The sequence below is a fragment of the Pinus tabuliformis genome, chromosome 1_2, assembly GCF_031772625.1.
Source record: "Pinus tabuliformis cultivar Carrire ecotype Pingquan chromosome 1_2, CPIR1, whole genome shotgun sequence".
NCBI classification, from domain to species: domain Eukaryota; kingdom Viridiplantae; phylum Streptophyta; class Pinopsida; order Pinales; family Pinaceae; genus Pinus; species Pinus tabuliformis.
The window spans coordinates 534,613,171-534,635,249 of record NC_142298.1 but is presented as its reverse complement, the minus strand read 5'-3'; the positions used below and the strand labels follow the sequence as shown (position 1 = coordinate 534,635,249).

Below are 22,079 nucleotides of genomic sequence, written 5' to 3'. Positions count from 1 at the left end.
CATGCTTCCTCCACGACCTGGACTATGTGCTTGTTCTTATCGGTCACACCGTTTGCAGCGGCGATGGCAGAATCTCATTGTAACACTATCTGAGCATTGTTAATGATCTACTCACTAATCACCTACAAAGCGCGCTGTTCACGAGCCCTCAGCTCCGCAATCACCCCATCTTGCAGCAGGTGGAGTGCCTCGCTAGGAAGCACTGCCAAGTTTAGCCCTACTCCCTTGAGTGCGCTGACAACGGGCCTGTCAACTTCGGTCTTTGTCGTCATTGCTCCATCTGGCATCACTATGGCTCAGGAGTCCTTTGCATGCATCATCCCAATAGCTTCTGAAGTACCAATGGCAAAACTGGTGGATGCTACGCTGGTATGTGTTTCCCAAATATGTAGCTCTCGCAGATTCACCTGAAAGGATCCCAACACCTGCTACTACTACTACTTGAACTGCTGCAATAGTTCTACAGTGGCATCTCCCACTGTATCCCCAATGTCATTCATATCCACCTCTGTGAGGGTGATTGGGTCCATGGATGTCTTGCTGGCCTTAGAATTCTTCCAGGGTCCTACTTTTTCTTGTTCCCTTGGATGCTTGATATGGAACAAAGGTGTCTGCGGATCCGCTCCTCCCTGTTCTGTTAGACCGTCCTATTCTTCCTCTTCTTCTAGGGAGGGTAAATTCTCTTTGTCGAAGCCGCAAACCTCTCCTCCTGTCTGTCCACCTATTTCCTGTGTGGCAGCACAGTCTTCCCTAGCCTTATCCTCAACCTCGTTTCCCCTTTTCTTAGCCAACTGCTCCTTCTTGAGCTTAGCTTCATCCTTCTTCTGTTGTGCGACTGTCTTGTTGGATCCCGCCGTTAAGTCCAAGGTAGTGTACCATTATGTCGACCAGCTGTCAATAACTGCTTGAATCACATCATCCATCGCTGAGTAGGGCAAGTCATGCCACTTCTGCTCAGGGTCCTTTTGCGCCCTTATGGATACATGGTGGAAATTAGCTTTACATTCCACGTACGACTACAATTTATCAAAGATAGTAGGCGACAACCACAGCTTACGGTTGATGGCCATGTGCACGTTCATCTCCATCAAGATACAAAAGATCTTGTTGTCCTCGATCCACTGAGGATCCTTAGTTTCCCATAACAAAGCATACTTCATGGGCTTATGTAGGTCCGGCGTGACCAAGAGAAATTGGTTGTCTTTGGGTAGCTCCCAGACTACTAGCACGATGGAAAGCAAGAGCCACACATAGTAGAAGGTATTACTGAGATCCTGCACCTCGCAGCAGTTCACGAGGAACTCACTACAGAGCTAGCAGACCCAATTAAACTGAACCCCCTCCGTGCATTGGGCCACTAGAGCTACGGCAGGTACCTATACTTCATTGGAGCGACACTTCCACATGACCTTCTCTACCAATATTTGGGTGACCATTTTGACTGCAGGGTCGGAAATACTTGTAATCACATAGCCACGTGGCTTCTTTACTAATCCAAAATTATTCTTCATGGCCTCCGCGAGGGCCAGTTCACCTACCTTTCCACCAAACATCATAGCTGAATTCTCCCCTGAATATGGCAGCCTCATGATTCTGTGGATTAGCCTATCAGTGATGGGTATTGGCTCCTCCAGCCACAGACACCCATCATCTACCAACAACAGAAGCTTCTTGATTAACAGCAAGGTAATGGGTGTTTGATTGTAATGCGACACCCATAGTAGGTTGAGCAGGCCTGCCTTATCCACTCCTTTGAGCTATTTCCACATTTCCAATGCAGTCACTCCAGTGGCCTTATGGAGGACGTGGTGCATTAGTTGGTTTGTCGCCAAGTGAGGGAATCGCTTGGTGTCAGCTAAGTCCCATTCCTCCAATTTCAACATTAGAATCTACCCCAAGCATGGTCCTTCAAAAACAATCTTGTCGGCAACAGAGGTGTGTACAAGGTGACCTTGCTCTCGTCAATGTCGTTAGGCACCTTGGCCTTACCCGTATGCGGAGGGACGTACTCAGGCAATTTAGTAATGGGTTCAGACCCCTCAACTTCAACGTCCTCCGTGTCTATCCCAAGATCCACATCGTCCATTGGGATATCCTCAATATCTTCCTTCTTCAGTTCCAAGTTAATGGTTTTTCCCTTTTCGTGAGTGTGGGCTTGTCCTTTGGCGGGTTTCTCTTAGGTGACGAGCGCACCGGTGGTGTCGCCAGCTGCTTTCCTTTCTTTCCTTTTGTGCCTTCCTGGGTCTGGGTAGGACTTGGTCTAGGCGACCGTGGCCAATTGGGCATCTCTGCAACCTCTAGAGCAGTCCCCTCTGTTTCCATAGCAACTTATAGCACAACCCCTTCGGCTGTCACTGCTTCTCCAATATCTTCAGTTTCTGTCAGTGTCGACATGACACTATCCAATAGTTATTGTGTCTCCTTTGGTAATTGCTCAAACGCCAAACTCGCTATCAGAGCTTCAAAGAATTCATGGTTCATACGTGTCTGAGAGCTCAACAACTCAATGCTCAAAATGCCAAGTGTTCTTCGTTGGGTAGCCACATGTAATTTATAGACCATTTTGAATTCAATTCAGACCGTTACCCCCAAAATCGGTTCATTAATGCTAGATTGGCAACAGATTTTCAAGGATCTTGCCCATAAATTTCATCTTAAATTCCACCCCCCACTCGATTTAGCCATTTTTTCGTCGTCAAATCATGAACAGTGACTTTAACAGTCACTTTCTGGCTGACCTGTGCGGTTTTATCCTAGGTAGTGCAACCTTCTAGGTCTCTGTGACATCTCCTCATTCCATGCAGTTTCTTCATCGTGCAGTCAGACCCGGGTAGTGTAGCTTATAGTTCCTCTGATCAGGTGCTCAAGTCCTAGGTGTTGTAAAAATGCTCAAAATTCAAAGTGCTCAGAACTGGTTCGAAGCTGAACCACCGGAAAGTGCTCGTCCTCACGATTCCGGCGCCGCAAACGGTTCGGAAAACGGTCGCCGTATGAAGAAGATATGATCAAAAGAATATTTTGTCCAGTACATTAGAAAATTGGAATTTTTTAAAAAAAATTAAAAAAAGAATATTCCGAGGAATATTCCTTGGAATATTCCGAGGAATATTCCTTGGAATATTCCAAGGAATATTTTATTTTCAGCCACCAATCAGAGGGTGCCACGTGGCAGGCCTGGAGGGCGCCACGTGGCCCCAGATGACATCAGCGAAGTTTTGTTGGGCGCGTTTTAAAAGAATATTTGGGATGGCCGGGTTTGAACCCGCGATCTCCCTATTAACACTGCCAAGACTTACCAACGTGCCACCGCATGTTCATTTGTTATGTGAATGGATCAAATTAGTTTTAAAGTTTCAAATTTGAACGACGGGAAAATGAAGGGGGCCAGCCCCTAAGGGCCAGCCCCGCCACCATACGACCAGCGCCGGGAACCAAGAGCTAAACTAACCGCCAGCACACCTAACAGCTGGGCACGCACTCCGAGGAAGGCATTAATTGTAACTGCAGCTTTCGCGGGTTAGTTGGCGGTGGCGCCAAATTTGGCGGACCCGCCATATTTGGCGGACCCGCCATATTTGGCGGGCCTAACTGGCCTCCACTAAAGATAACTTGAGTTTTTTAAGGGAAACTGGCAGTCTGGAGTAAATGGCCATAACTTTGGCCCAGAAAGTCGGTTTTGGACGATTTTCTTTTTGATTTTGGATAATTTCGACCTTCTGAAGCCATTGGTGCAGGTCTTACAGCCATCAGAGGTCATTTGCATACGTTTTGGAGCCGTGAAAGTTCTAGGAGCCATAAGGGGCCAGTATTGGGAAGACTGTACAGGGTTGCAGGTATCCATTGGAGGTGATCCAATAGTCAATCCTGAAGGATTTATGTGTTCTGAATCCATTTATACCATCTATTTCTCCTGTAGATGCTTCTATTCAGCTGTATTTTCAATTTGAGCATTTAATAAAAACAAGGACAAGCCCATTTGGAGGCTTTGGACCTAGCAGACGTAGCCCTGGAGGGGGTGAACTGCTTTATCAACTTCTTGTGCATATGTGGTTGGTTTATTTTGCAGAAAAAATTCGTTTTTATGTGTTAAACAGTAAAAGGAAATAATTCTGCTATGCTTAAATGGGTTGTAATCAGCTGAAAAATTCATGTGTTTCATTTCTGCAAGACATGGGAAGCTTTTAAATATGTTTATTTCTGAATTGAATACCTTGCAAACGAATTTCAAGTAGTTTCATATTCAGATCAAGTTGGTATCAGAGCACAGGGTTTTTGTGCAAAGATCTTCTAATTGTCTTGCAAGTATTGATGCTTACCAGGTTGAAACTTAAAAGAGGGGAAGGACAGTTGACTAGAGAACGAGAGAATCCTCAGTCAAGGAAGGCCAGAGAGCCATCACCTACATCTTCAATTTCACCCTCAAGAGTCTCAGCAGAAGCTTCAAGGATGTCTGAGCATGGAGGAGAAATTCCTCTAGAGACAGATCCAAGAGAAGAAGAAAGAATCTTCAGAAAGGATTTCTTAGATCTCACTGAAATGGTGAGGATATTGTACCAAGAAATAAATGAGAAATTGGCTGGAGAAGGGTCCAAACATCCACCTGAAGGAGAAGGCTCTTCAGGAGGTAAGAAGGATGATGATCATTCCAAGAAAGGACATGGAGGAAATGGTGATCCACCACCCCCATCTTCACCTTCTTCCTCTTCATCTTCGTCTTCTTCTGTTCATAAGCATAGATCCTCTGGAAAAAGTCCTTTTTTAAAGCTTGATGTAAAATTCGAATTACCTATGTTTAATGGTGAAGTGAATGCAGAAAAGCTTGACAACTGGATTAGGCAGTTGGAGGTTTACTTGAGGATCCAAAATATGCATGATGATGCCACAAAGATTCAGTTGGCTTCTTTGAGAATGGATGGAGCAGCCTTGGTCTGGTGGGAAGCCAAGACTAAAGAGGAGATCAAGAAATTTGGTAAGGTTACCTTAACATGGCCTGGATTTCTGTTAGCCATTAAAAAACAATTTTATCCTCTTGCTCACATGCAGAAAGCCATTATGAACTGGCAAAATTTCAGACAACTTAAGGGTCAGAGTGTCCAAGACTACACCCAAGAATTCAGGAGAAGAGCTCTCTTGTTAGGGGTAGATTTACAGTCCCAAGACACCTTGCTGAAATACATTGGTGGCTTGCATAGCTACCTTAGACACACCATCTTGATGTTTAACCCTACTAGCCTGGACGAGGTTTGTGTCCAAGCTACCCATTTAGAGGCAAGGGGAAAAAACACATTTGAAGAGGGTAGAAACAAGCCCCCCAAGGGGAAAAGAAAAGAGAAAACCTCCAAGGGAAAGGGCAAAAAGAATGCATCTGTCAAACAGGAGAGTGAGAAAGTGATATGTAAACATTGTTCTAAACCAGGCCATGAAGAGAAAAACTGTTCGAAATTATATCCTGAAAAAAGACCTCAATTTAACAAATCCAAAGGGAAACAGAAAACTGCTGCTACTACATCTACACCACAAGATTTAGGGGAAGATTCAGGTGATGAAACCAAAATTACAGCCATGGGTTTGAAAAAATTGAAGGGAAAAGAAATAGAAACTCAAGCCAGCACTAGTACCTCAAACTGCCATGTACAAGCTCCTAATGAGGAAGAAAGAATTGAACTGTTTCATGTGAGGGTGATTTCAAAACATACTAAGATTGACACACTTTTTGATAGTGGGTCACAAGCAAACCTTATATCAGAGGACTTGGTCAAGTAGCTTAAACTTGAGACCGTTCCACATCCGAAGCCATATCCACTTGGATGGATTTGCAAGGATGCAAATTTACAAGTTTCAAGAAAGTGCACATTGCGCTTTGCAATTACTGCACATTTTATTGATACAGTTGAACTTGATGTGGTACCTTTTGATATAGCAGGAATTGTTTTGGGAAGTCCTTACTTGTTTGACAGGAAAGCTATCTTTCATCGCCATGAAAACAAGTATCATCTGTTCAAAGATGGCAAGGAGTTCATTGTTAGAGCTCATCGCAAGAAGACAAATATAGCGATGGTAAATGCAGGACAGGTAAAAAGGCTGGTCAATTCAAGTAAGAATTTTGTTCTTCTTATGATTAAGCCCAAGGTTGATGTGAATCATGAGTCATTTGACAATTGTGATCCAAAACTTAAATCAGATCTGTATGATGTAGTTGATGCATATCATGAGATGTTTCAGGAGCCAACAGGTTTGCCTCCTAAGAGGGAGATTCAGCATGAAATCCATTTGCATCCAGATTGTCCTCTTCCAAACATAGGCATGTACCGCATGTCTATTATGGAGAATGCTGAAATAAAGAAGCAAATCAAGGACTTGTTGGACAAGGGTTTCATAAGGCCAAGTACTTCGCCATGTGGGTCACCGATTGTATTGATTCCAAAGAAAGACGGCACTTGGCGTATGTGTGTTGATTTCAGGGCCTTGAACAAGATAACGGTAAAGAATCGTTACCCACTCCCAAGGATAGATGATTTGCTAGACCAGCTGAAAGATGCTCGATATTTCACTAAGTTAGACTTGCGTAGTGGATATCATCAAGTAAGAATTGAAGAAAGTGACATATGGAAGACAGCCTTTAAAACCAAACAAGGACTCTTTGAGTGGCTTGTGATGCCGTTTGGTTTGTGCAATGCACCTGCAACTTTCATGCGGGTAATGGATGATGTCTTGCGTCCTTTTCTTGATGATTTCGTTATTGTCTACTTAGATGATATCTTAATTTTCAGCAAGTCTAGAGAAGATCATGTCATGCATGTTAGAAAAGTACTTGATGTTTTGAAGAAGAATCAGTTATTTCTTAAAATGTCAAAGTGTGAATTTGGAAAGACTTCTTTGGTTTATTTGGGACACATAGTAGGAGGAGGTGCTTTGAGAATTGATCCTGCTAAGATTGAGGCTATTGTGAAGTGGCCTACCCCCAAATCCATAACAGAGGTAAGAAGTTTTTTGGGTGCAGCTCAATATTGGAGGAAGTTTATCTCTAACTTCTCTTCTATAGCAGCTCCTATGCATGCAGTGACAAGTGTGAAGCATGCTTTCCAATGGGGAGGCAAGCAGCAAAAATCTTTCGAATCTTTGAAAGAGAAGATTAGTTCAGCTCCAGTCCTTGCATTACCGGATTTGAGACAGCCATTTGAGATACAAACGGATGCTAGTGATTATGCTATGGGTGCAGTTCTTCTACAGCATGGTAAGCCTATTGCATTTCATTCTGAAACTTTTAATGGTGCTGTTGTAAATTATCCTACATATGATAAGGAGTTGTATGCGTTGGTACAAAGCGTCAAAAAGTGGAAACACTATTTGATGGGCAAAGAAACTGTTATACATACCGACCATCAGCCCTTACAGTACTTGCAATCACAAAGCAAGTTACAACAGTCACGACACTTTAGATGGATGGGCTTCTTGCAACAGTTCCATTTGGTAATAAGGTACAAGAAAGGTACTTTGAATAAGGTTGCTGATATGCTTTCGAGGCCTATTATTGGTGTTGTTACTTTACTTAAGAATGATTCCATTGTACATGATAGTTACATAGAACAATATGCATCTGATGATGAGTTTAAAGATGTGTATGCTAACTTGAGTAAAGGGAATCATGTAGAGGAAAATGATTATCACATGCATAACAATTTGCTGTTTCATTTGGGTAAGTTGTGTATACCACAGGGGGAGAGGATAAATGTCATGAGAGAAGCTCATTCTTCTCTTATTGCTGGCCACTTTGGTGTGAGCAAAACAATTGCACATCTACAGAGGTATTGCTATTGGCCTCGCATGGTAGATTCTGTTTCAAGGTTCATAAGAGGTTGTTCATTATGTGCTACAAGCAAGCCTAGCAATAGGAAGCTTGGTTTGTATACTCCTTTGCCGGTACCTTCTAGACCATGGGAGAGCATCTCTATGGATTTTGTAGGAGGTTTGCCAACATCTAGAAAGCAGCATGATTATTTATATGTAGTAGTTGATCGTTTCAGCAAAATGTGTATACTTATGCCTTGTAAGAAAACTATAACTGCTGAACAAACTGCTGAATTATTTTTTCATCATGTATGGATTCACTTTGGTTTGCCTACTTCCATTATTAGTGACAGGGATTCCAGATTTGTGGGGAATTTTTGGTCCAACTTATGGGAGATGATGGACACAAAATTCAAGAAAAGCACTGCTTTCCATCCACAAACAGATGGACAAACCGAAGTTGTGAACAGAACCATTGTGCACCTCTTGAGAGGTTATTGCAGCAAGCATCCCAAGCTTTGGGATGAACATTTGCACTACATACATCATGCTTACAATCGTGCCAAGCACTCCTCCACCAACACCTCACCGTTTGAAGCTTGTTTTGGTTACTTGCCAAAATCACCTCTTGATTTCATTCTTGAGAAAGATTTTGCCATTGAGGGACATAGTGATATTGACAAAGCTCGTTCATTCATTGAAAGAATTCAGCAAATACATCAGCAAATTCAAGAACAGCTTGAGAAGAGTCAAAGCAAGTACAAGGAAAGACACGACAAGCATAGAGTCGATCACAAGTTTCAAGAAGGGGATGAGGTATGGCTGTACATTAGTAACGAAAGAATGCAAGGAGAAGGTAAAAAGCTGAAGCCTATTCGTTATGGTCCATTCAAAATCCTCAAGAAGGTTGGAAATAATGCTTTTCAATTAGATTTGCCTTCCTACATGCAAATGTATTCTGTTGTCAATGTGGAGAACTTACGTTTGTATGAACCTCCTTTAATTGCTGATCATGAAAGTGCTGTTCAGTTGCCATCTATAGAAGATTTCTCGCCAGAATTCTTAGATGAGCTGAAAGAAGATACAATCCTTGACAGAAGGACACGCACTTCAAGGAGGGGCAGTGTAGATTATGTTCGGGTTGGTTTCAAAGGCAGCAAACCGAACAAGGCAAAGTGGATGGAGGTGGACAGAGTGAGGGAGCTGTACCCTCACCTCTTTAACAGGTAGTTGAAGGCTTTTGGGGTCCAAAAGCTTCCCAATGGGGAGGCGTGATCAGGTGCTCAAGTCCTAGGTGTTGTAAAAATGCTCAAACTTCAAAGTGCTCAGAACTGGTTCGAAGCTGAACGACCGGAAAGTGCTCGTCCTCACGATTCCGGCGCCGCAAACGGTTCGGAAAACGGTCGCCGTATGAAGAAGATATGATCAAAAGAATATTTTGTCCAGTACATTAGAAAATTGGAATTTTTAAAAAAAATTAAAAACAAGAATATTCCGAGGAATATTCCTTGGAATATTCCAGGGAATATTCCATTTTCAGCCACCAATCAGAGGGTGCCACATGGCAGGCCTGGAGGGCGCTACGTGGCCCCAGATGACATCAGCGAAGTTTTGTTGGGCGCGTTTTAAAAGAATATTTGGGATGGCCGGGTTTGAACCCGCGACCTCCCTATTAACACTGCCGAGACTTACCGACGTGCCACCGCATGTTCATTTGTTATGTGAACGGATCAAATTAGTTTTAAAGTTTCAAATTTGAACGGCGGGAAAATGAAGGGGGCCAGCCCCTAAGGGCCAGCCCCGCCACCATACGACCAGCGCCGGGAACCAAGAGCTAAACTAACCGCCAGCACACCTAACAGCTGGGCACGCACTCCGAGGAAGGCATTAATTGTAACTGCAGCTTTGGCGGGTTAGTTGGCGGTGGCGCCAAATTTGGCGGACCCGCCATATTTGGCGGGCCTAACTGGCCTCCACTAAAGATAACTTGAGTTTTTTAAGGGAAACTGGCAGTCTGGAGTAAATGGCCATAACTTTGGCCCAGAAAGTCGGTTTTGGACGATTTTTTTTTTGATTTTGGATAATTTCGACCTTCTGAAGCCATTGGTGCAGGTATTACAGCCATCAGAGGTCATTTGCATACGTTTTGGAGCCGTGAAAGTTCTAGGAGCCATCAGGGGCCAGTATTGGGAAGATTGTACAGGGTTGCAGGTATCCATTGGAGGTGATCCAATAGTCAATCCTGAAGGATTCATGTGTTCTGAATCCATTTATACCATCTATTTCTCCTGTAGATGCTTCTATTCAGCTGTATTTTCAATTTGAGCATTTAATAAAAACAAGGACAAGCCCATTTGGAGGCTTTGGACCTAGCAGACGTAGCCCTGGAGGGGGTGAACTGATTTATCAACTTCTTGTGCATATGTGGTTGGTTTATTTTGCAGAAAAAATTCGTTTTTATGTGTTAAACAGTAAAAGGAAATAATTCTGCTATGCTTAAATGGGTTGTAATCAGCTGAAAAATTCATGTGTTTCATTTCTGCAAGACATGGGAAGCTTTTAAATATGTTTATTTCTGAATTGAATACCTTGCAAACGAATTTCAAGTAGTTTCATATTCAGATCATCCTCGCCTCCTTTCAATTGTCTGGAGCATTAAGACTGTGCTTCCTTCATATAGTCACCTAGCCAGATCACCAGTGTATGGCTTCAATCGGCTACCATTCACTTATCCTAGGAAGGGTTCCCCATTTAACTTAACCAACTGAGCTGCTCCAACGTTGGTAATCTCTTTGATGACATAGGCCCCCAGCGAGTGCATCCTAAATTTTCCTGGAAATTTATCAAACTTGCTGTCATATAAAAAAACTAGATCATTTACCTGGAAGGTGCATAGTTTAATGTGCTGATCATGCCATGCCTTTTCGCGCTCCTTTTGAACTTGTTGATGAAATCCAGCTAGAAATCGGTCCTCCTCAAGCTCTGCTAGCTGCATGAGCCTCTCTTCCAAGGCTCTGTGGTCCACCATTCCTGTGAGTGCCACTATGCGCAGACTAGGTACAATGTATTCCATTGGCATCACAGCTTCTATGCCATACACAAGTCTGAAAGGTGTTTTCCCAGTCAACTTCTTGCAAGTCGTTCTGTAGGCCCATAGCACTGCTGGTACGCACATATCCTAATCACTTCTCTGAGAATTGCATACCCTAGTCAGTGTGTTCTCCAGTATTTTATTGAATGATTCCACCATCCCTATTGATGGTCATGATTTCATTCTATACTTCCTGATCTTGCCTTCATGCAGATCGATAAGCCTCTAAGGCTTATCGATGTTCCTTGTCTCCCGTCCTTTAGTACCTCCGCGATGATACCCAAATGATCTTCATGCAACCCTAACCCGAGGTCTAGGCACTTACGCGCCTCTGTGACTACGTTACTGCATAAGTTCCCAAGTTATCTTACATGTTACCTAATCTACCATGCATTTACAGTTACCTTGCATAATCCTTTACTCTTACTTGCGTTCATTTAACAGATATATTCAAATACATTCGCGCATTAAATAAGCATTATAATGTAAACCCAGATCGTATCATAATATAATCAGATGCATTAAACAGAGACAACATACACAGTGATTTGCAAAATACTTCTCTTTATTGATGTCTCAAGTTTAGTACATACTCGATCCACCTTGTGCACACAATTGTGGGGGTCCACACACTCAGCTGTGGACCTCCACCCTAGGCCTCTGCGCACTCAGCTGCAGAACCTATACCTACGCTAAGACTCATGAACACTTAGAACTTCTTACCCCAAAATCCTAACTAACTAGACTACAACGAAACCATTTGTTGTCTTGACGGGCCCTCACCCAGGTTCAACGTTAGTCAGCCAAGCAAATCCCTACACTACTGGCACTTTCGGCATCAGCACATGGAGTGCGGACCAAAGTCTCACCTGAAGCAGTATGGGGTGATGCAGGAACCAAGTGTTCGCACCCTGAGATGGTCATGATGTTAGTTTATAATTCTTGATCCTACCTTCGTGCAGATCGATAAGCTTCTAGGGCTTATCGATGTTCCTTCTCTCGCGTCCTTTAGTAGCTCCATGATGATACCCAACTGATATTCACGCAGCCCTAACCCGAGCTCTAGGAACTTAGGTGCCTTTGTGACTGTATTACTGTATAAGTTCCCAAGTTATCTTAAGTGTTACCTAATATACCATGCATTTACAGTTACCTTCGCGTAATCCTTTACTCTTTCTTGCATTCATTTAATAGATATATTCAAATACACTCACACATTAAATAAGAATTATAATTTAAACCTAGATCATATCATAATATAATCAGATGCATCAAATAGAGACAAAATACCCAGTGATTTGCAAAATACTTCTCTTTATTGATATCTCAAGTTCAGTACAGACTTGATCCACCCTACGCACACAGTTGCAGGGGTCCACACACTCAGCTGTGGACTTCCACCCTAGGCCTCTAACCATGCTACGACTCAAGAACACTTAGAACTTCTTACCCCAAAATCCTTCTTACCATTACTCCTCCCCCTCTTAGACTCTTCTAAACCTCCCTTTTTATACAATCCTGTGGTCCGCGGACCATGGGTAGATCTTCTCAACTGACAGGAGACTTCAAAAAACAAGGGCAAACAACCCTTTGACCTCTTCGCGTTCCGTGACCACAAAATGCAGAGGCTTTACATCTTTATTACAAAATTTGGGCCTTCTGCCCCAAAATATGGGCTTTTAGACTTAAAACCGGCTCTTGGGGGAACCCGTTCCCAACACTACCAGTGTTGGGACTGCTCCCAATCGACTTGGAACTCACTCTCACCCTCTCCCTCGACAGTGAAAGAACCATTGACACAAGTGACACTTACACTCACCAGGCACACAGGCACACAAACCTCACTTCTTGAAGACAAAGCGAACCACTCTCCTGTGCTAACAAGCAAGATTTGAGGTAAATCCTTAAGATAATGGCAATCGGGCCATCATACTGGATGGGACTCCCGCACCAAACTATGTGAGGTCTAGTTGGGACTTCATACTGGGGTGATCCCCTGAATGTTGGTGGGTCCAGCACCGTCAACATATTGTTATTGCAACCTCATTATATTATAACTTACTTTGAGAGGTATATCTACTCCCTTCTTCCTATGTCATGAATTATCTTCTATTTCTTTTTTCACTGCATATCTCCCTTCTTTGGCTACCTATCTCAATAGCTTCACACTAATCAAAACATCTTACCAGTCATTCACTTATTTAACTATCTTCTGAAATCATCAATCCCTTTTCTCATACCATATCTCTACACTTTAATCTTGGAAATTAATATTTAATCTATGCTCTTTTGTGACTAACTCTATCTACAACAATCCATTCACTCAACTTCATAAAAAAATTAGAAATAAATTATTCTTACCAAACCCTCTACAAATATCAGCACATCTTGTCAGCATGCACTCTCTTTCAAATTATTTTAAATCTGATCCTTCTTTTAAGCTACTTTTTGATTTCTTGTGTGTGTTCTTTTTGCTCTTACATCACCTTTATCTCTATCTCTGTAATTTGAGATTTTCAAAGATTTCCAATATTGTTGTTGCAAGTTTAGATCTCTCTAGCTTATTAGAGTTTTTTAATCTCTAATACTAGTTGATGAAAGCTCAATTATGAGCTTGCTACCCATACTCCCAGTCCTATATAAAAGGAACTTCCTTGAAGTCATCTCACCATTTTTTTTATGCGATTAATGATCCCTTTATATATATTGTAGTGGGAGGATCCAAAAGGGTGTCATGGCCATTTATTCTTTTCTAGCATAGGATCTTCTCAACCCTTCTATACTTCTTAACTGACCTTCATGGCACCATCCCCAATTACCACAATACCTCTCTATGTTAATGCCCCTCTTCAATACTCAACCCATTTTCTTATTCTCCATCACCTAAGCTCCTCTTTTAAATTCCTTGTGACCATGACTTGGGATCAAGGGTTATAAAGGCCCAGTCTCTAAAGTCACCATTTTCTTAATTTTTCATTCTTCGCACCTTTGGCCTAAGTCCTTTGCAAATTGGCACATTATTCCATGTTATCTCTTTCACTGTTGCACTAAATGCACATAATCTCACTCTTTAAAGAATTCGACTCAATGGAAAAAGTATTCCCAACAAAACCATCGACGTAGGAAATCCGAGCAAGATGCACTCTCTCCTCCTACCAATGCTTCCAGCATGCTCTTAGTTTTCCTTGCAAGATCCAACCTCGTACATACAATCATAAACTATACAAACACAGGCTATTGAGTAGGATACAAATTTTTTGAATAAATAAAATATTTATAGAAGGTCCACTCTAGCCTGGATTAAATCGATTGACCCATTTTGGCCATAAGCAATATCTTTTCTTTAAAAGCCTCTCACATGAAGAACCTCCCTACAAACTCACACTTATTATCATGGTCCCTTAATGAAAAAGGTATTACAAACTTTATGTGAATTTGCTTATGTTACTTAGTGCAACGGATCGAAAAGATTGCAAATAACATAAACACATAAACAAGTTGAAAACACATTCAAACACATCAACACAACAAAATTTAATAAAGGAGTTCACCAGACTTCCTGGCTATGTCTCCTATCCTTTAGCTTCCAGTGTTGACTGCTTTATTTTGTCTTCAAACTGTTGTCATGGGTATGAGCTCGAAAATAGAGACTCAAATGAGAAAATGGACCTCACCACTACGTTCAACTCGAAATTTCGAGTCAAACAAGTATAAATTTGACCATATTTGGCCACTGTGACCTCCAGACCCCCTGGAATGGTCCAAAACGGCCTCTGTCCCTGCAAAACCACTCTCTGTTTGGCAAAAACCACCTCGGCCTGCATAAAACCACCTTGGATTGCACGCTAGTGGTATGGCAGGTTTGGCACTTGCAATAGTGTAAATAAAAATTTGTTCTACTTTATATCAAGCTCAAACATGTGTGTTACCGAGAAAAGTGTCTATTTAGAACTGCTCTATCCCACTAAGGTGTGACAGCTGCCTTAGAAACAAACAGAGAAAAACTACTTTTGTATTTCCTTTATGAACTATAGATAGAGAGGAATAGAAAGAACCAACCTGTGTCTTGCGCTAATCCTTTGATCCAATCCCTCTCTTCTTTGACAGCCTCCAGCTACTTGCTCCCTTACTTGCCCAGCTACACCAAGTACCTGTAAGATCACAGAAGAGGAACACTATACAAAGACATGGATCTATATTCATAAACAACTTAGGATCAGATTTAAGTTAACCATACAAATGTACCAAGCATCAATGATACAAAAGCATGGAGGAAAAACTCAAATAATTTTTATTGAGAAAGAAGAATAGATCCAGGAGGAGTTACAACCAATGGTTCCTGACCCAGCATCAACCTCCCAGCAAAGAAGCCCCTCTTTACCTCCAACAAAGCATAGATCACCCAATACTCTGATGTTTGTCTCAAAACCAATAGCAATTCCTTACAATATGCAAAATTCCAGCCTGTGGATCTCTGGGATGAGGGATCCATATATAGATATGTGTAAGGAGGATGAGTCAGCTTGTGATTTGATTAGTGTCTTCTCTCTGTCAGTTCTTGCTTCCACTTGGAGACTGAAGGCCTCTTACTCATCATTGGTCGAATTCAGTGAGGCAAGTGTCACAGGAGAAGATTCTGGAAGCTTCCATTGTCTCTCCACCTCGCGGAATGACACTGCCATTTGTCATTTCTCGCCCAACGCACCCTCATAGTGCATTTAGGTGCGTTGCAATGCACCTAGCCAGTGTATTTAGGTGCAATGCAATGCACCTAGCTAGTGGAGCAGCTGAAATGATCCTGTTTTGACTTATTCTGAGCAGTTTCTGGTGGAGAACTTCTGGGAGAAGCTGTAATTTGTTGACTTTGTTCCTTTAGGGGTTAGAACAACACTTTTAGGGACTTAGGAGCCCTTGTTTTATGGACATTTCATGCTTGGAGTTGTAAGGCACAAAAATGTCTATAACAGTTGCCCCCTAAAGTATGAGGCCGTTAACCTTTTGGTGTCGGGTGAAATGCTTTATTATGAGGATCCGAAGTTCTTTCAATGCTGGGAGGAGACCTGTAATAAGATACAATACAATACATTATCTTCATACTGTTTTTCATGATCTAGCTAAGGCAGGCATTCCCATGCTCAGCTTTATAAATTCATTTTCATGTACATAGGACAGACAATCGTCTGATTGTAGACTGATGATTCTGATAGAGCCATAATCCTTTTGGTAGGATGATTATCTGTGCTGTAGTGCTTGTACATTTATTGTCTTTATTTCCCTGAATATATATCGCAGCCCGGATGGATGAAACTAGATCCGGGGTCTTCAATCTCGTCCGATCTTCACTCGAAGTACAAGTCAATCCATGTGAGAAATGTTTTGAAGTCGAACATGGAAAGACATCGCTTGATTACTAGTCACTGATGTAAACTGTTAACAAGCGCGAGAGGAATCACCGATAATGATAATGACCCTCAAGGTACTACAGTACAATTCACGTGGTGTGAATAAAGGACCTGGCTTCGAACACCACGCAAAATCTTTCGGTCGAAGGCCATTGATGTAAACCTGTCGCCGGAAGTGAGAAACTTGCCATTAAGGTATGCAAGCTTCAAAGTACTGAATGGGGTGTTCCTAGACCACCTTCTTGGATAAGGAGCTGATGTCGACAAGAAGTGATCCGTCAAAGGAGGGCCTTAATGAATCCCGCATCAATGACACGGAACAGAGAAAATGATTTTGATGGAGGTGAAAATGATCTGATGATATACGGTTCAGGGTGGCGGTCATGAAAGAATGGAGTATAATGTATGGTAGTGGGTGAGACACAGGTGGCTTCTCTGGATGTCTTCTCTTGAACATGTTGGCGACACTGATGTGATGGATTGGTAGCATTAACCCCAAATGTGGATGGTATGGTGTGACCATGGCGATGTGACCGGTGCATGAAACAACCCAACCCGACTCGGACACGGAGTGGAAGTGTCATGTTCAAGAGCGACTTGCTACCAATAAAGATTCTTTGAGTTTTCTTCCCAATTTTTCCCCAGTCATTGCTGACCAATACCTCTTTATTTTTTTCCAGCTTGAGGAGGATAACATATGCTTGTTCTATAATTTTTCCTTCGGGCAAACCCATTGCTATGTTTTAATGAGCCTAGCGATAGTGAAACTCGTTCTCGTCTAAAGACAAGTTTGTCGCTATTAATCTTTTTAGCGAGTTTAACGACAAAGATAACTCGGTCCTTTTCAATTTTAGAGATTCTGAAAAGGTACGTAAAGGTAACTCCAAAATTCCTTTTTCGTCATCTAATCCCTTAAGTCCGAAAAAGTATAAAAACAATACAGAAGGGATGAATTTTCGATAGTTTTAACAAGCCGAACAAAACAAGCACTCGATCTTTTTGTGCAATAATCCCTCAGGTCCAAAAAGATTAAAATCTAGAGGAGGGATAGCACTTCCTGTCCCTTTAACGAGCTGGAAGGCCAAGGACTCGGCAATCTTTTCATATTTTACGAGTCAGTTGAAAAGAGCTTAAATAAGACTCGTCTTTTGAGGAACGAGTGATAAAACGGGTAGCAGCTGATTGCAGGTAAGGTTTGGAATTTTCCAATCACGGCAGTGTCACAAGGATGGCTAGTGAAATCACTCTTCGCAGCTGTTCCTCAAAATGGGTAAACAATCAAGTGGAGGTGAATGATTGGCCAATGAAAAAGTGGAGGTGACGGTGCAAACACGACCAAGGCTTTAATGGCTAAAGTACTACATTCACGGTGGTTATTTACCGGGGAATAGTTCATTTTTTAACGAGCTTAAATGCGGGTGGAAACATTTTCTCATGTCTTATGTTTACTTTTTAACGAGCTTGAACTATGTGCTAAAACTGCTCGATTAATCCAGTCGTGTGATAAGAATGTCTCATATAAAACGGCAATTTTTAGAGTTTTGCCCCACATCCTTTCTTTATGCAAGTTAGGAAACGACCAATCCAAAAAACAGATAAATCATCTCTCTTTGCTTGCATTCCAAAAGGTTTGCATGCCCCCAGGTATAAAACAGAGTTTCAAGGTCACCCTCTATTCGAGCTGACAAAACATTTGTTTTATCAGGAAGGGTATACCTCTTTCAGGTTACCCAAAGATTGCTCTATTCACAGCGCAAACAAAACACTTCTCTGGTGATGTCTACCGAGATAAACAAAGGTGAGCGGATGGTATAGTGTGACCATCCCTAACATAACTTTGACAAGAGGATCTTGTTCCAGTCCAACTCCCTCTTCCACTCACGTACGGGAGTACGGAGGTCATATTCTCTCGTGGAAACCTACCTTATACCCGAAGTTTCCCTGCCGAAGCAGACCAGGATGCATGCCCCCTGGGTTTCAGTCATATCCCTCCGAATTACTCTCATTCATCGGGAGGACGAACTGGAAATTGAGACATTTCTTGCGTGAAAAGACCATTCAGGGATGGTATATGACTATTTGCTATGCATGATCTGGGAAATGAAAGTTGGTCTACGAGCTTGACCACTCTTCCTTCGTGCGGAAAAAACATTACTCTAAAGAGTGAGGAGACAATTGCTCCCATGCAATAAATATAGTCTCGTCCAAGGAGTAGATTGTAATCAAGGGGTCCTTGAACTACCATTACGTTCATGTGAACTATTTTCCTTCTCAATGTTATGGGCACATCGGGAAGGATCCCTAAAGGTCGACTGGTTCCTTTATCAAAGCCTGTCAGATTTCTCATCTCAGGCAAAAGCGATGGTGAGCCAAGCGCTTTCCAAGCAGTTGAGGAAAGGCTACTCACAAAAGCTCCCACATCTATGATGGTACCAGCCATAACCATTCTATATATTTTAACGATAATTCGGAATGGTATGCTTGCTGGTAAACGGGGTCTGCCTAGTTGATTCCAGTCAAAGGAGACAACTAGGTTGCTTGGAGGTGGGACCGAATATACGGCCGGGTACGGCTCTGACGAACTTCCTTCCTGCGGTAAAGGAACGGGTAAATTGCACCCTTGTTCGTCGGAGTCTGTGTTTATGAAGAGAATTTGGACGGTGTCATCCTTGTTCTCTTCAGTGACTGTATCATTTGAAGATGAAACCTCTGAAGGCAAGACCGGGTCAACTGCCGCCTCGACCTTTTGACTTTCATCTGGTATGGATCCAGATGGTTTATCTTCAATGATAGGTGCTTCAGCCGACCACCTGTGTGGGCCAGCCGGATTTTCAACTAGTGACGGACTCAGCAAGAGTTTTTTATATCTAGGAGGAAGTCGTAACGGTGAAACCGGACGATCATCCAAAACTCTTTTAGCTTCGTCTAAGAAGGGACAACGGTGGACGGCATGATCGCCTTCACACAGTTTACAAGGAAACCTACATTCCCCTTTTTGTCCTGGGGCTTCACTTTCACTAGTTGACAGTGTGCTTTCAACATGATCATCAGAGGTTGACGACACCGGGTTGTGCAAACGAGGAGACCAGTCCCTTAATATCCGAGGGATGTAAGGACAATCTCTATGAAAGTGGTCTCCTTTGCGAATGACACATGGCGATTTAGGCCTGGTCAGTGCAGTGTGTGGATTTTCGTTAGACAACACTCGTTTTCGCCCATTCGCCTTTGGCTCCTTCTTCGTCTTCTCTTTCTTCTTCTTTTCCTTCTTCTCCTTAGGAACTTGACTTTTGGCTTTACCAGCCCCATCAAGCGAAGAGGAAGGAGGAGAGGAAGAATTAGAGGAAGTAGAAGGTTGGTGGGCAACTCTGGACTCGTCTAATTGCTGATTTGATTGTTCAGGAATAGTGGTGTTCTGAACGACAGAGGTTGAGAAGAGCCATACAGGCAAACCAATTGTCAGTCCTGGAAGCGGCAATGTGGCCATATGGTGCGCACCAACATCTCCCCAAGAGGAGAAAGGACTAGGATTTCCTCCAAGGGGAATTCCTTGGTTGGTAGACTCCATTTTCTCAACCCAAGATCAACGTAGGAAAGGGTAATGAATATTCCGTTTAAAATAAAATTTTATACGCTTTGACACAACTTGTTTTTTCAGTTTTTAAGAGTCGAGAAAAAACAAAAGATGACTCTAGTCTCCTTCGATTTTTAATGAGCTTGAAGTGACAAGTGCTCAGATGGACCTTTTCCGTTAAGGAGTCTGAAAAGGAACGAAAGGGACTGCTCTGGAGATCTAGGTAGAGGGAGTACCAAACCTGTTATCACAAAATCGTGTACTAAGGGCTGCTACTTAGCAAGATCTCATGCAACTATTTCAAACCAGGCTTTAGACTAAGGCTTAGCCTCCTTAGTCAGAGAGGGCTCTCTCACAGATTTTTTATATGGATTAATAACAAGAAAAGATGGCTAACTCTTCAAACAGTACATGAAAATAAGCTGGTTGGAACAACAAAATAACACTTCTTCCATTGGGCTCATGGAGTCAAACACCTCTGCAGCCAGCTAAAAGGTGGGCATTTAAGCAACCCAAGTCCTTGTATACCCCTCCATACTACTGGAAATTTTGTTTCAGAAGTCCTTCGTACCACCTCTAAAGCTGCAACTTTCAATAGAAAGAAAACAAATTGACCTGTAGTTTCTCTTGTTACTTTGACTTGCTTCAAAGAAATGAAAGGCACAACCGCATTCTGCAAAAGAGCTTTAGGAAATGATGCAACCAAAAAAAGGTTTTCTGGATGCCAAATTCTTTCCCTTAACATTTCTTAGCTCTGGACTCGTGCATGAGATTGAATTACTAGTTGAGTCATCCATGTTTTCACTTAACTCCTATTTCCAAATCAAGTTACCCTTCATTCTTTGCAACGCAAACAACAACCTAAGCTGTATAAACAATGCTTGTTCCAAACAAAACCGGCATGGATTCTCGATCTCCTTGAAAAGTTTACTCACGCAGTCCTCTTATGCGTTTATCTAGTCTTCAAAGTTCAGAACGAGCCTCCCACTCAAAAATGCCACCCTGCAATGGAATTGGACATAGAGAATGTCCCTTCTGGCTCCAATTATTTTTTGTCTTACATCATATTCCTTTCCTTACAGTCTGAAGACCATTCTTTTAGAATCATAATCTTTTAAGTATATGCTTCTCACAAATACAATTGGAAATTGCCTGGCAGTTAAAATCTGTGATTTATTTATGAATCTGAAGATTTAGATGATAGGAACCCAATTCCCCCAAGAAATTTCAAATTCTGTGCTAAAGATCAGCTTGCTAGCCCGGGCACACGAACTCTCTGTACTCGTGAATATCGTCTTGCCCTTTAACCCCGAGTTAAAGACACCAAACTTTGTCTTGTCCAGCTCTCCTGGATGTATAATCAAAATTGGTTTGCTGGCATCATCTTGAAAAATTGACCAGCCAATGTTCTTAACAACAGAACACGAGCTCAGATGCTTTTTAATCACTATGAGATACAGACACCTCTTGGCATGATAGCGATGATTCAAAAAAAAATCTTTTTCATGAAAACAAGCTTTGGGGATTTCAGAAGATGAACAGTCTTAACAAGACCAGTACCCGCATTGGCAACCTCCTCCAATATATTTCTCACATCAAAAATTGTTGGATTAGGTTCTTTTTGTTTTCTCTTTTAGGCCACATCTTTTGAAAAGGGAGCTTCCTTCATTGTTAAGTTTCCGTTGACATTAACAACTAAAGGAGATAAGGCCCAGTCATGATAAGCAACAGGGCGCAAAAACCTTAAGAAGCCTGTCACTCATGAACAAGGAGCAGAGAATGGGAATGGCCTGACAAACAGATATGTAACCAATAGTTCCACCGCTTCATCTGCCAAAATTCCAGAAAACATATGCGAACAAATCCATCTTTTGGCAAGCTGCACAGTTGGCCCATAAACTGGATGCAAACCCTGTAATCCATTCTTTCGTATAGCTGAGTAACTATTTCAAATGTAAAGCCAGAAAGGTCATTCCACAAGTCATCAATTGCGCCCTCCGTCCCAATATAACAGGCATTCAATCATGAAGCCATGCCAAGGCCTTAGAGGAACGTGTAGTCAAAATAGTAAATATAAAGAATACTCCTCCTTCAGAATCTTGCCATGTGTCATAAAGAGCTGCAAAGACAAGGGGTTTTTTTATCCTGAAAATGTATATAGAATGGTTGCTTTTTCGCTCCATCCTTTTTCCACTCGTAGAAACCTTCAACTGACACAAGGCAACGA

The 22,079-nt window shown here is 42.2% G+C and overlaps 1 pseudogene; it reads left to right on the top strand.

Annotated features, from left to right (window-relative positions):
• Window positions 1-342: 342 nt before the first annotated feature.
• Window positions 343-22,079, top strand: part of LOC149206698 (ethylene-responsive transcription factor ERF039 pseudogene) — a 40,098-nt pseudogene continuing 18,361 nt past the window's right edge.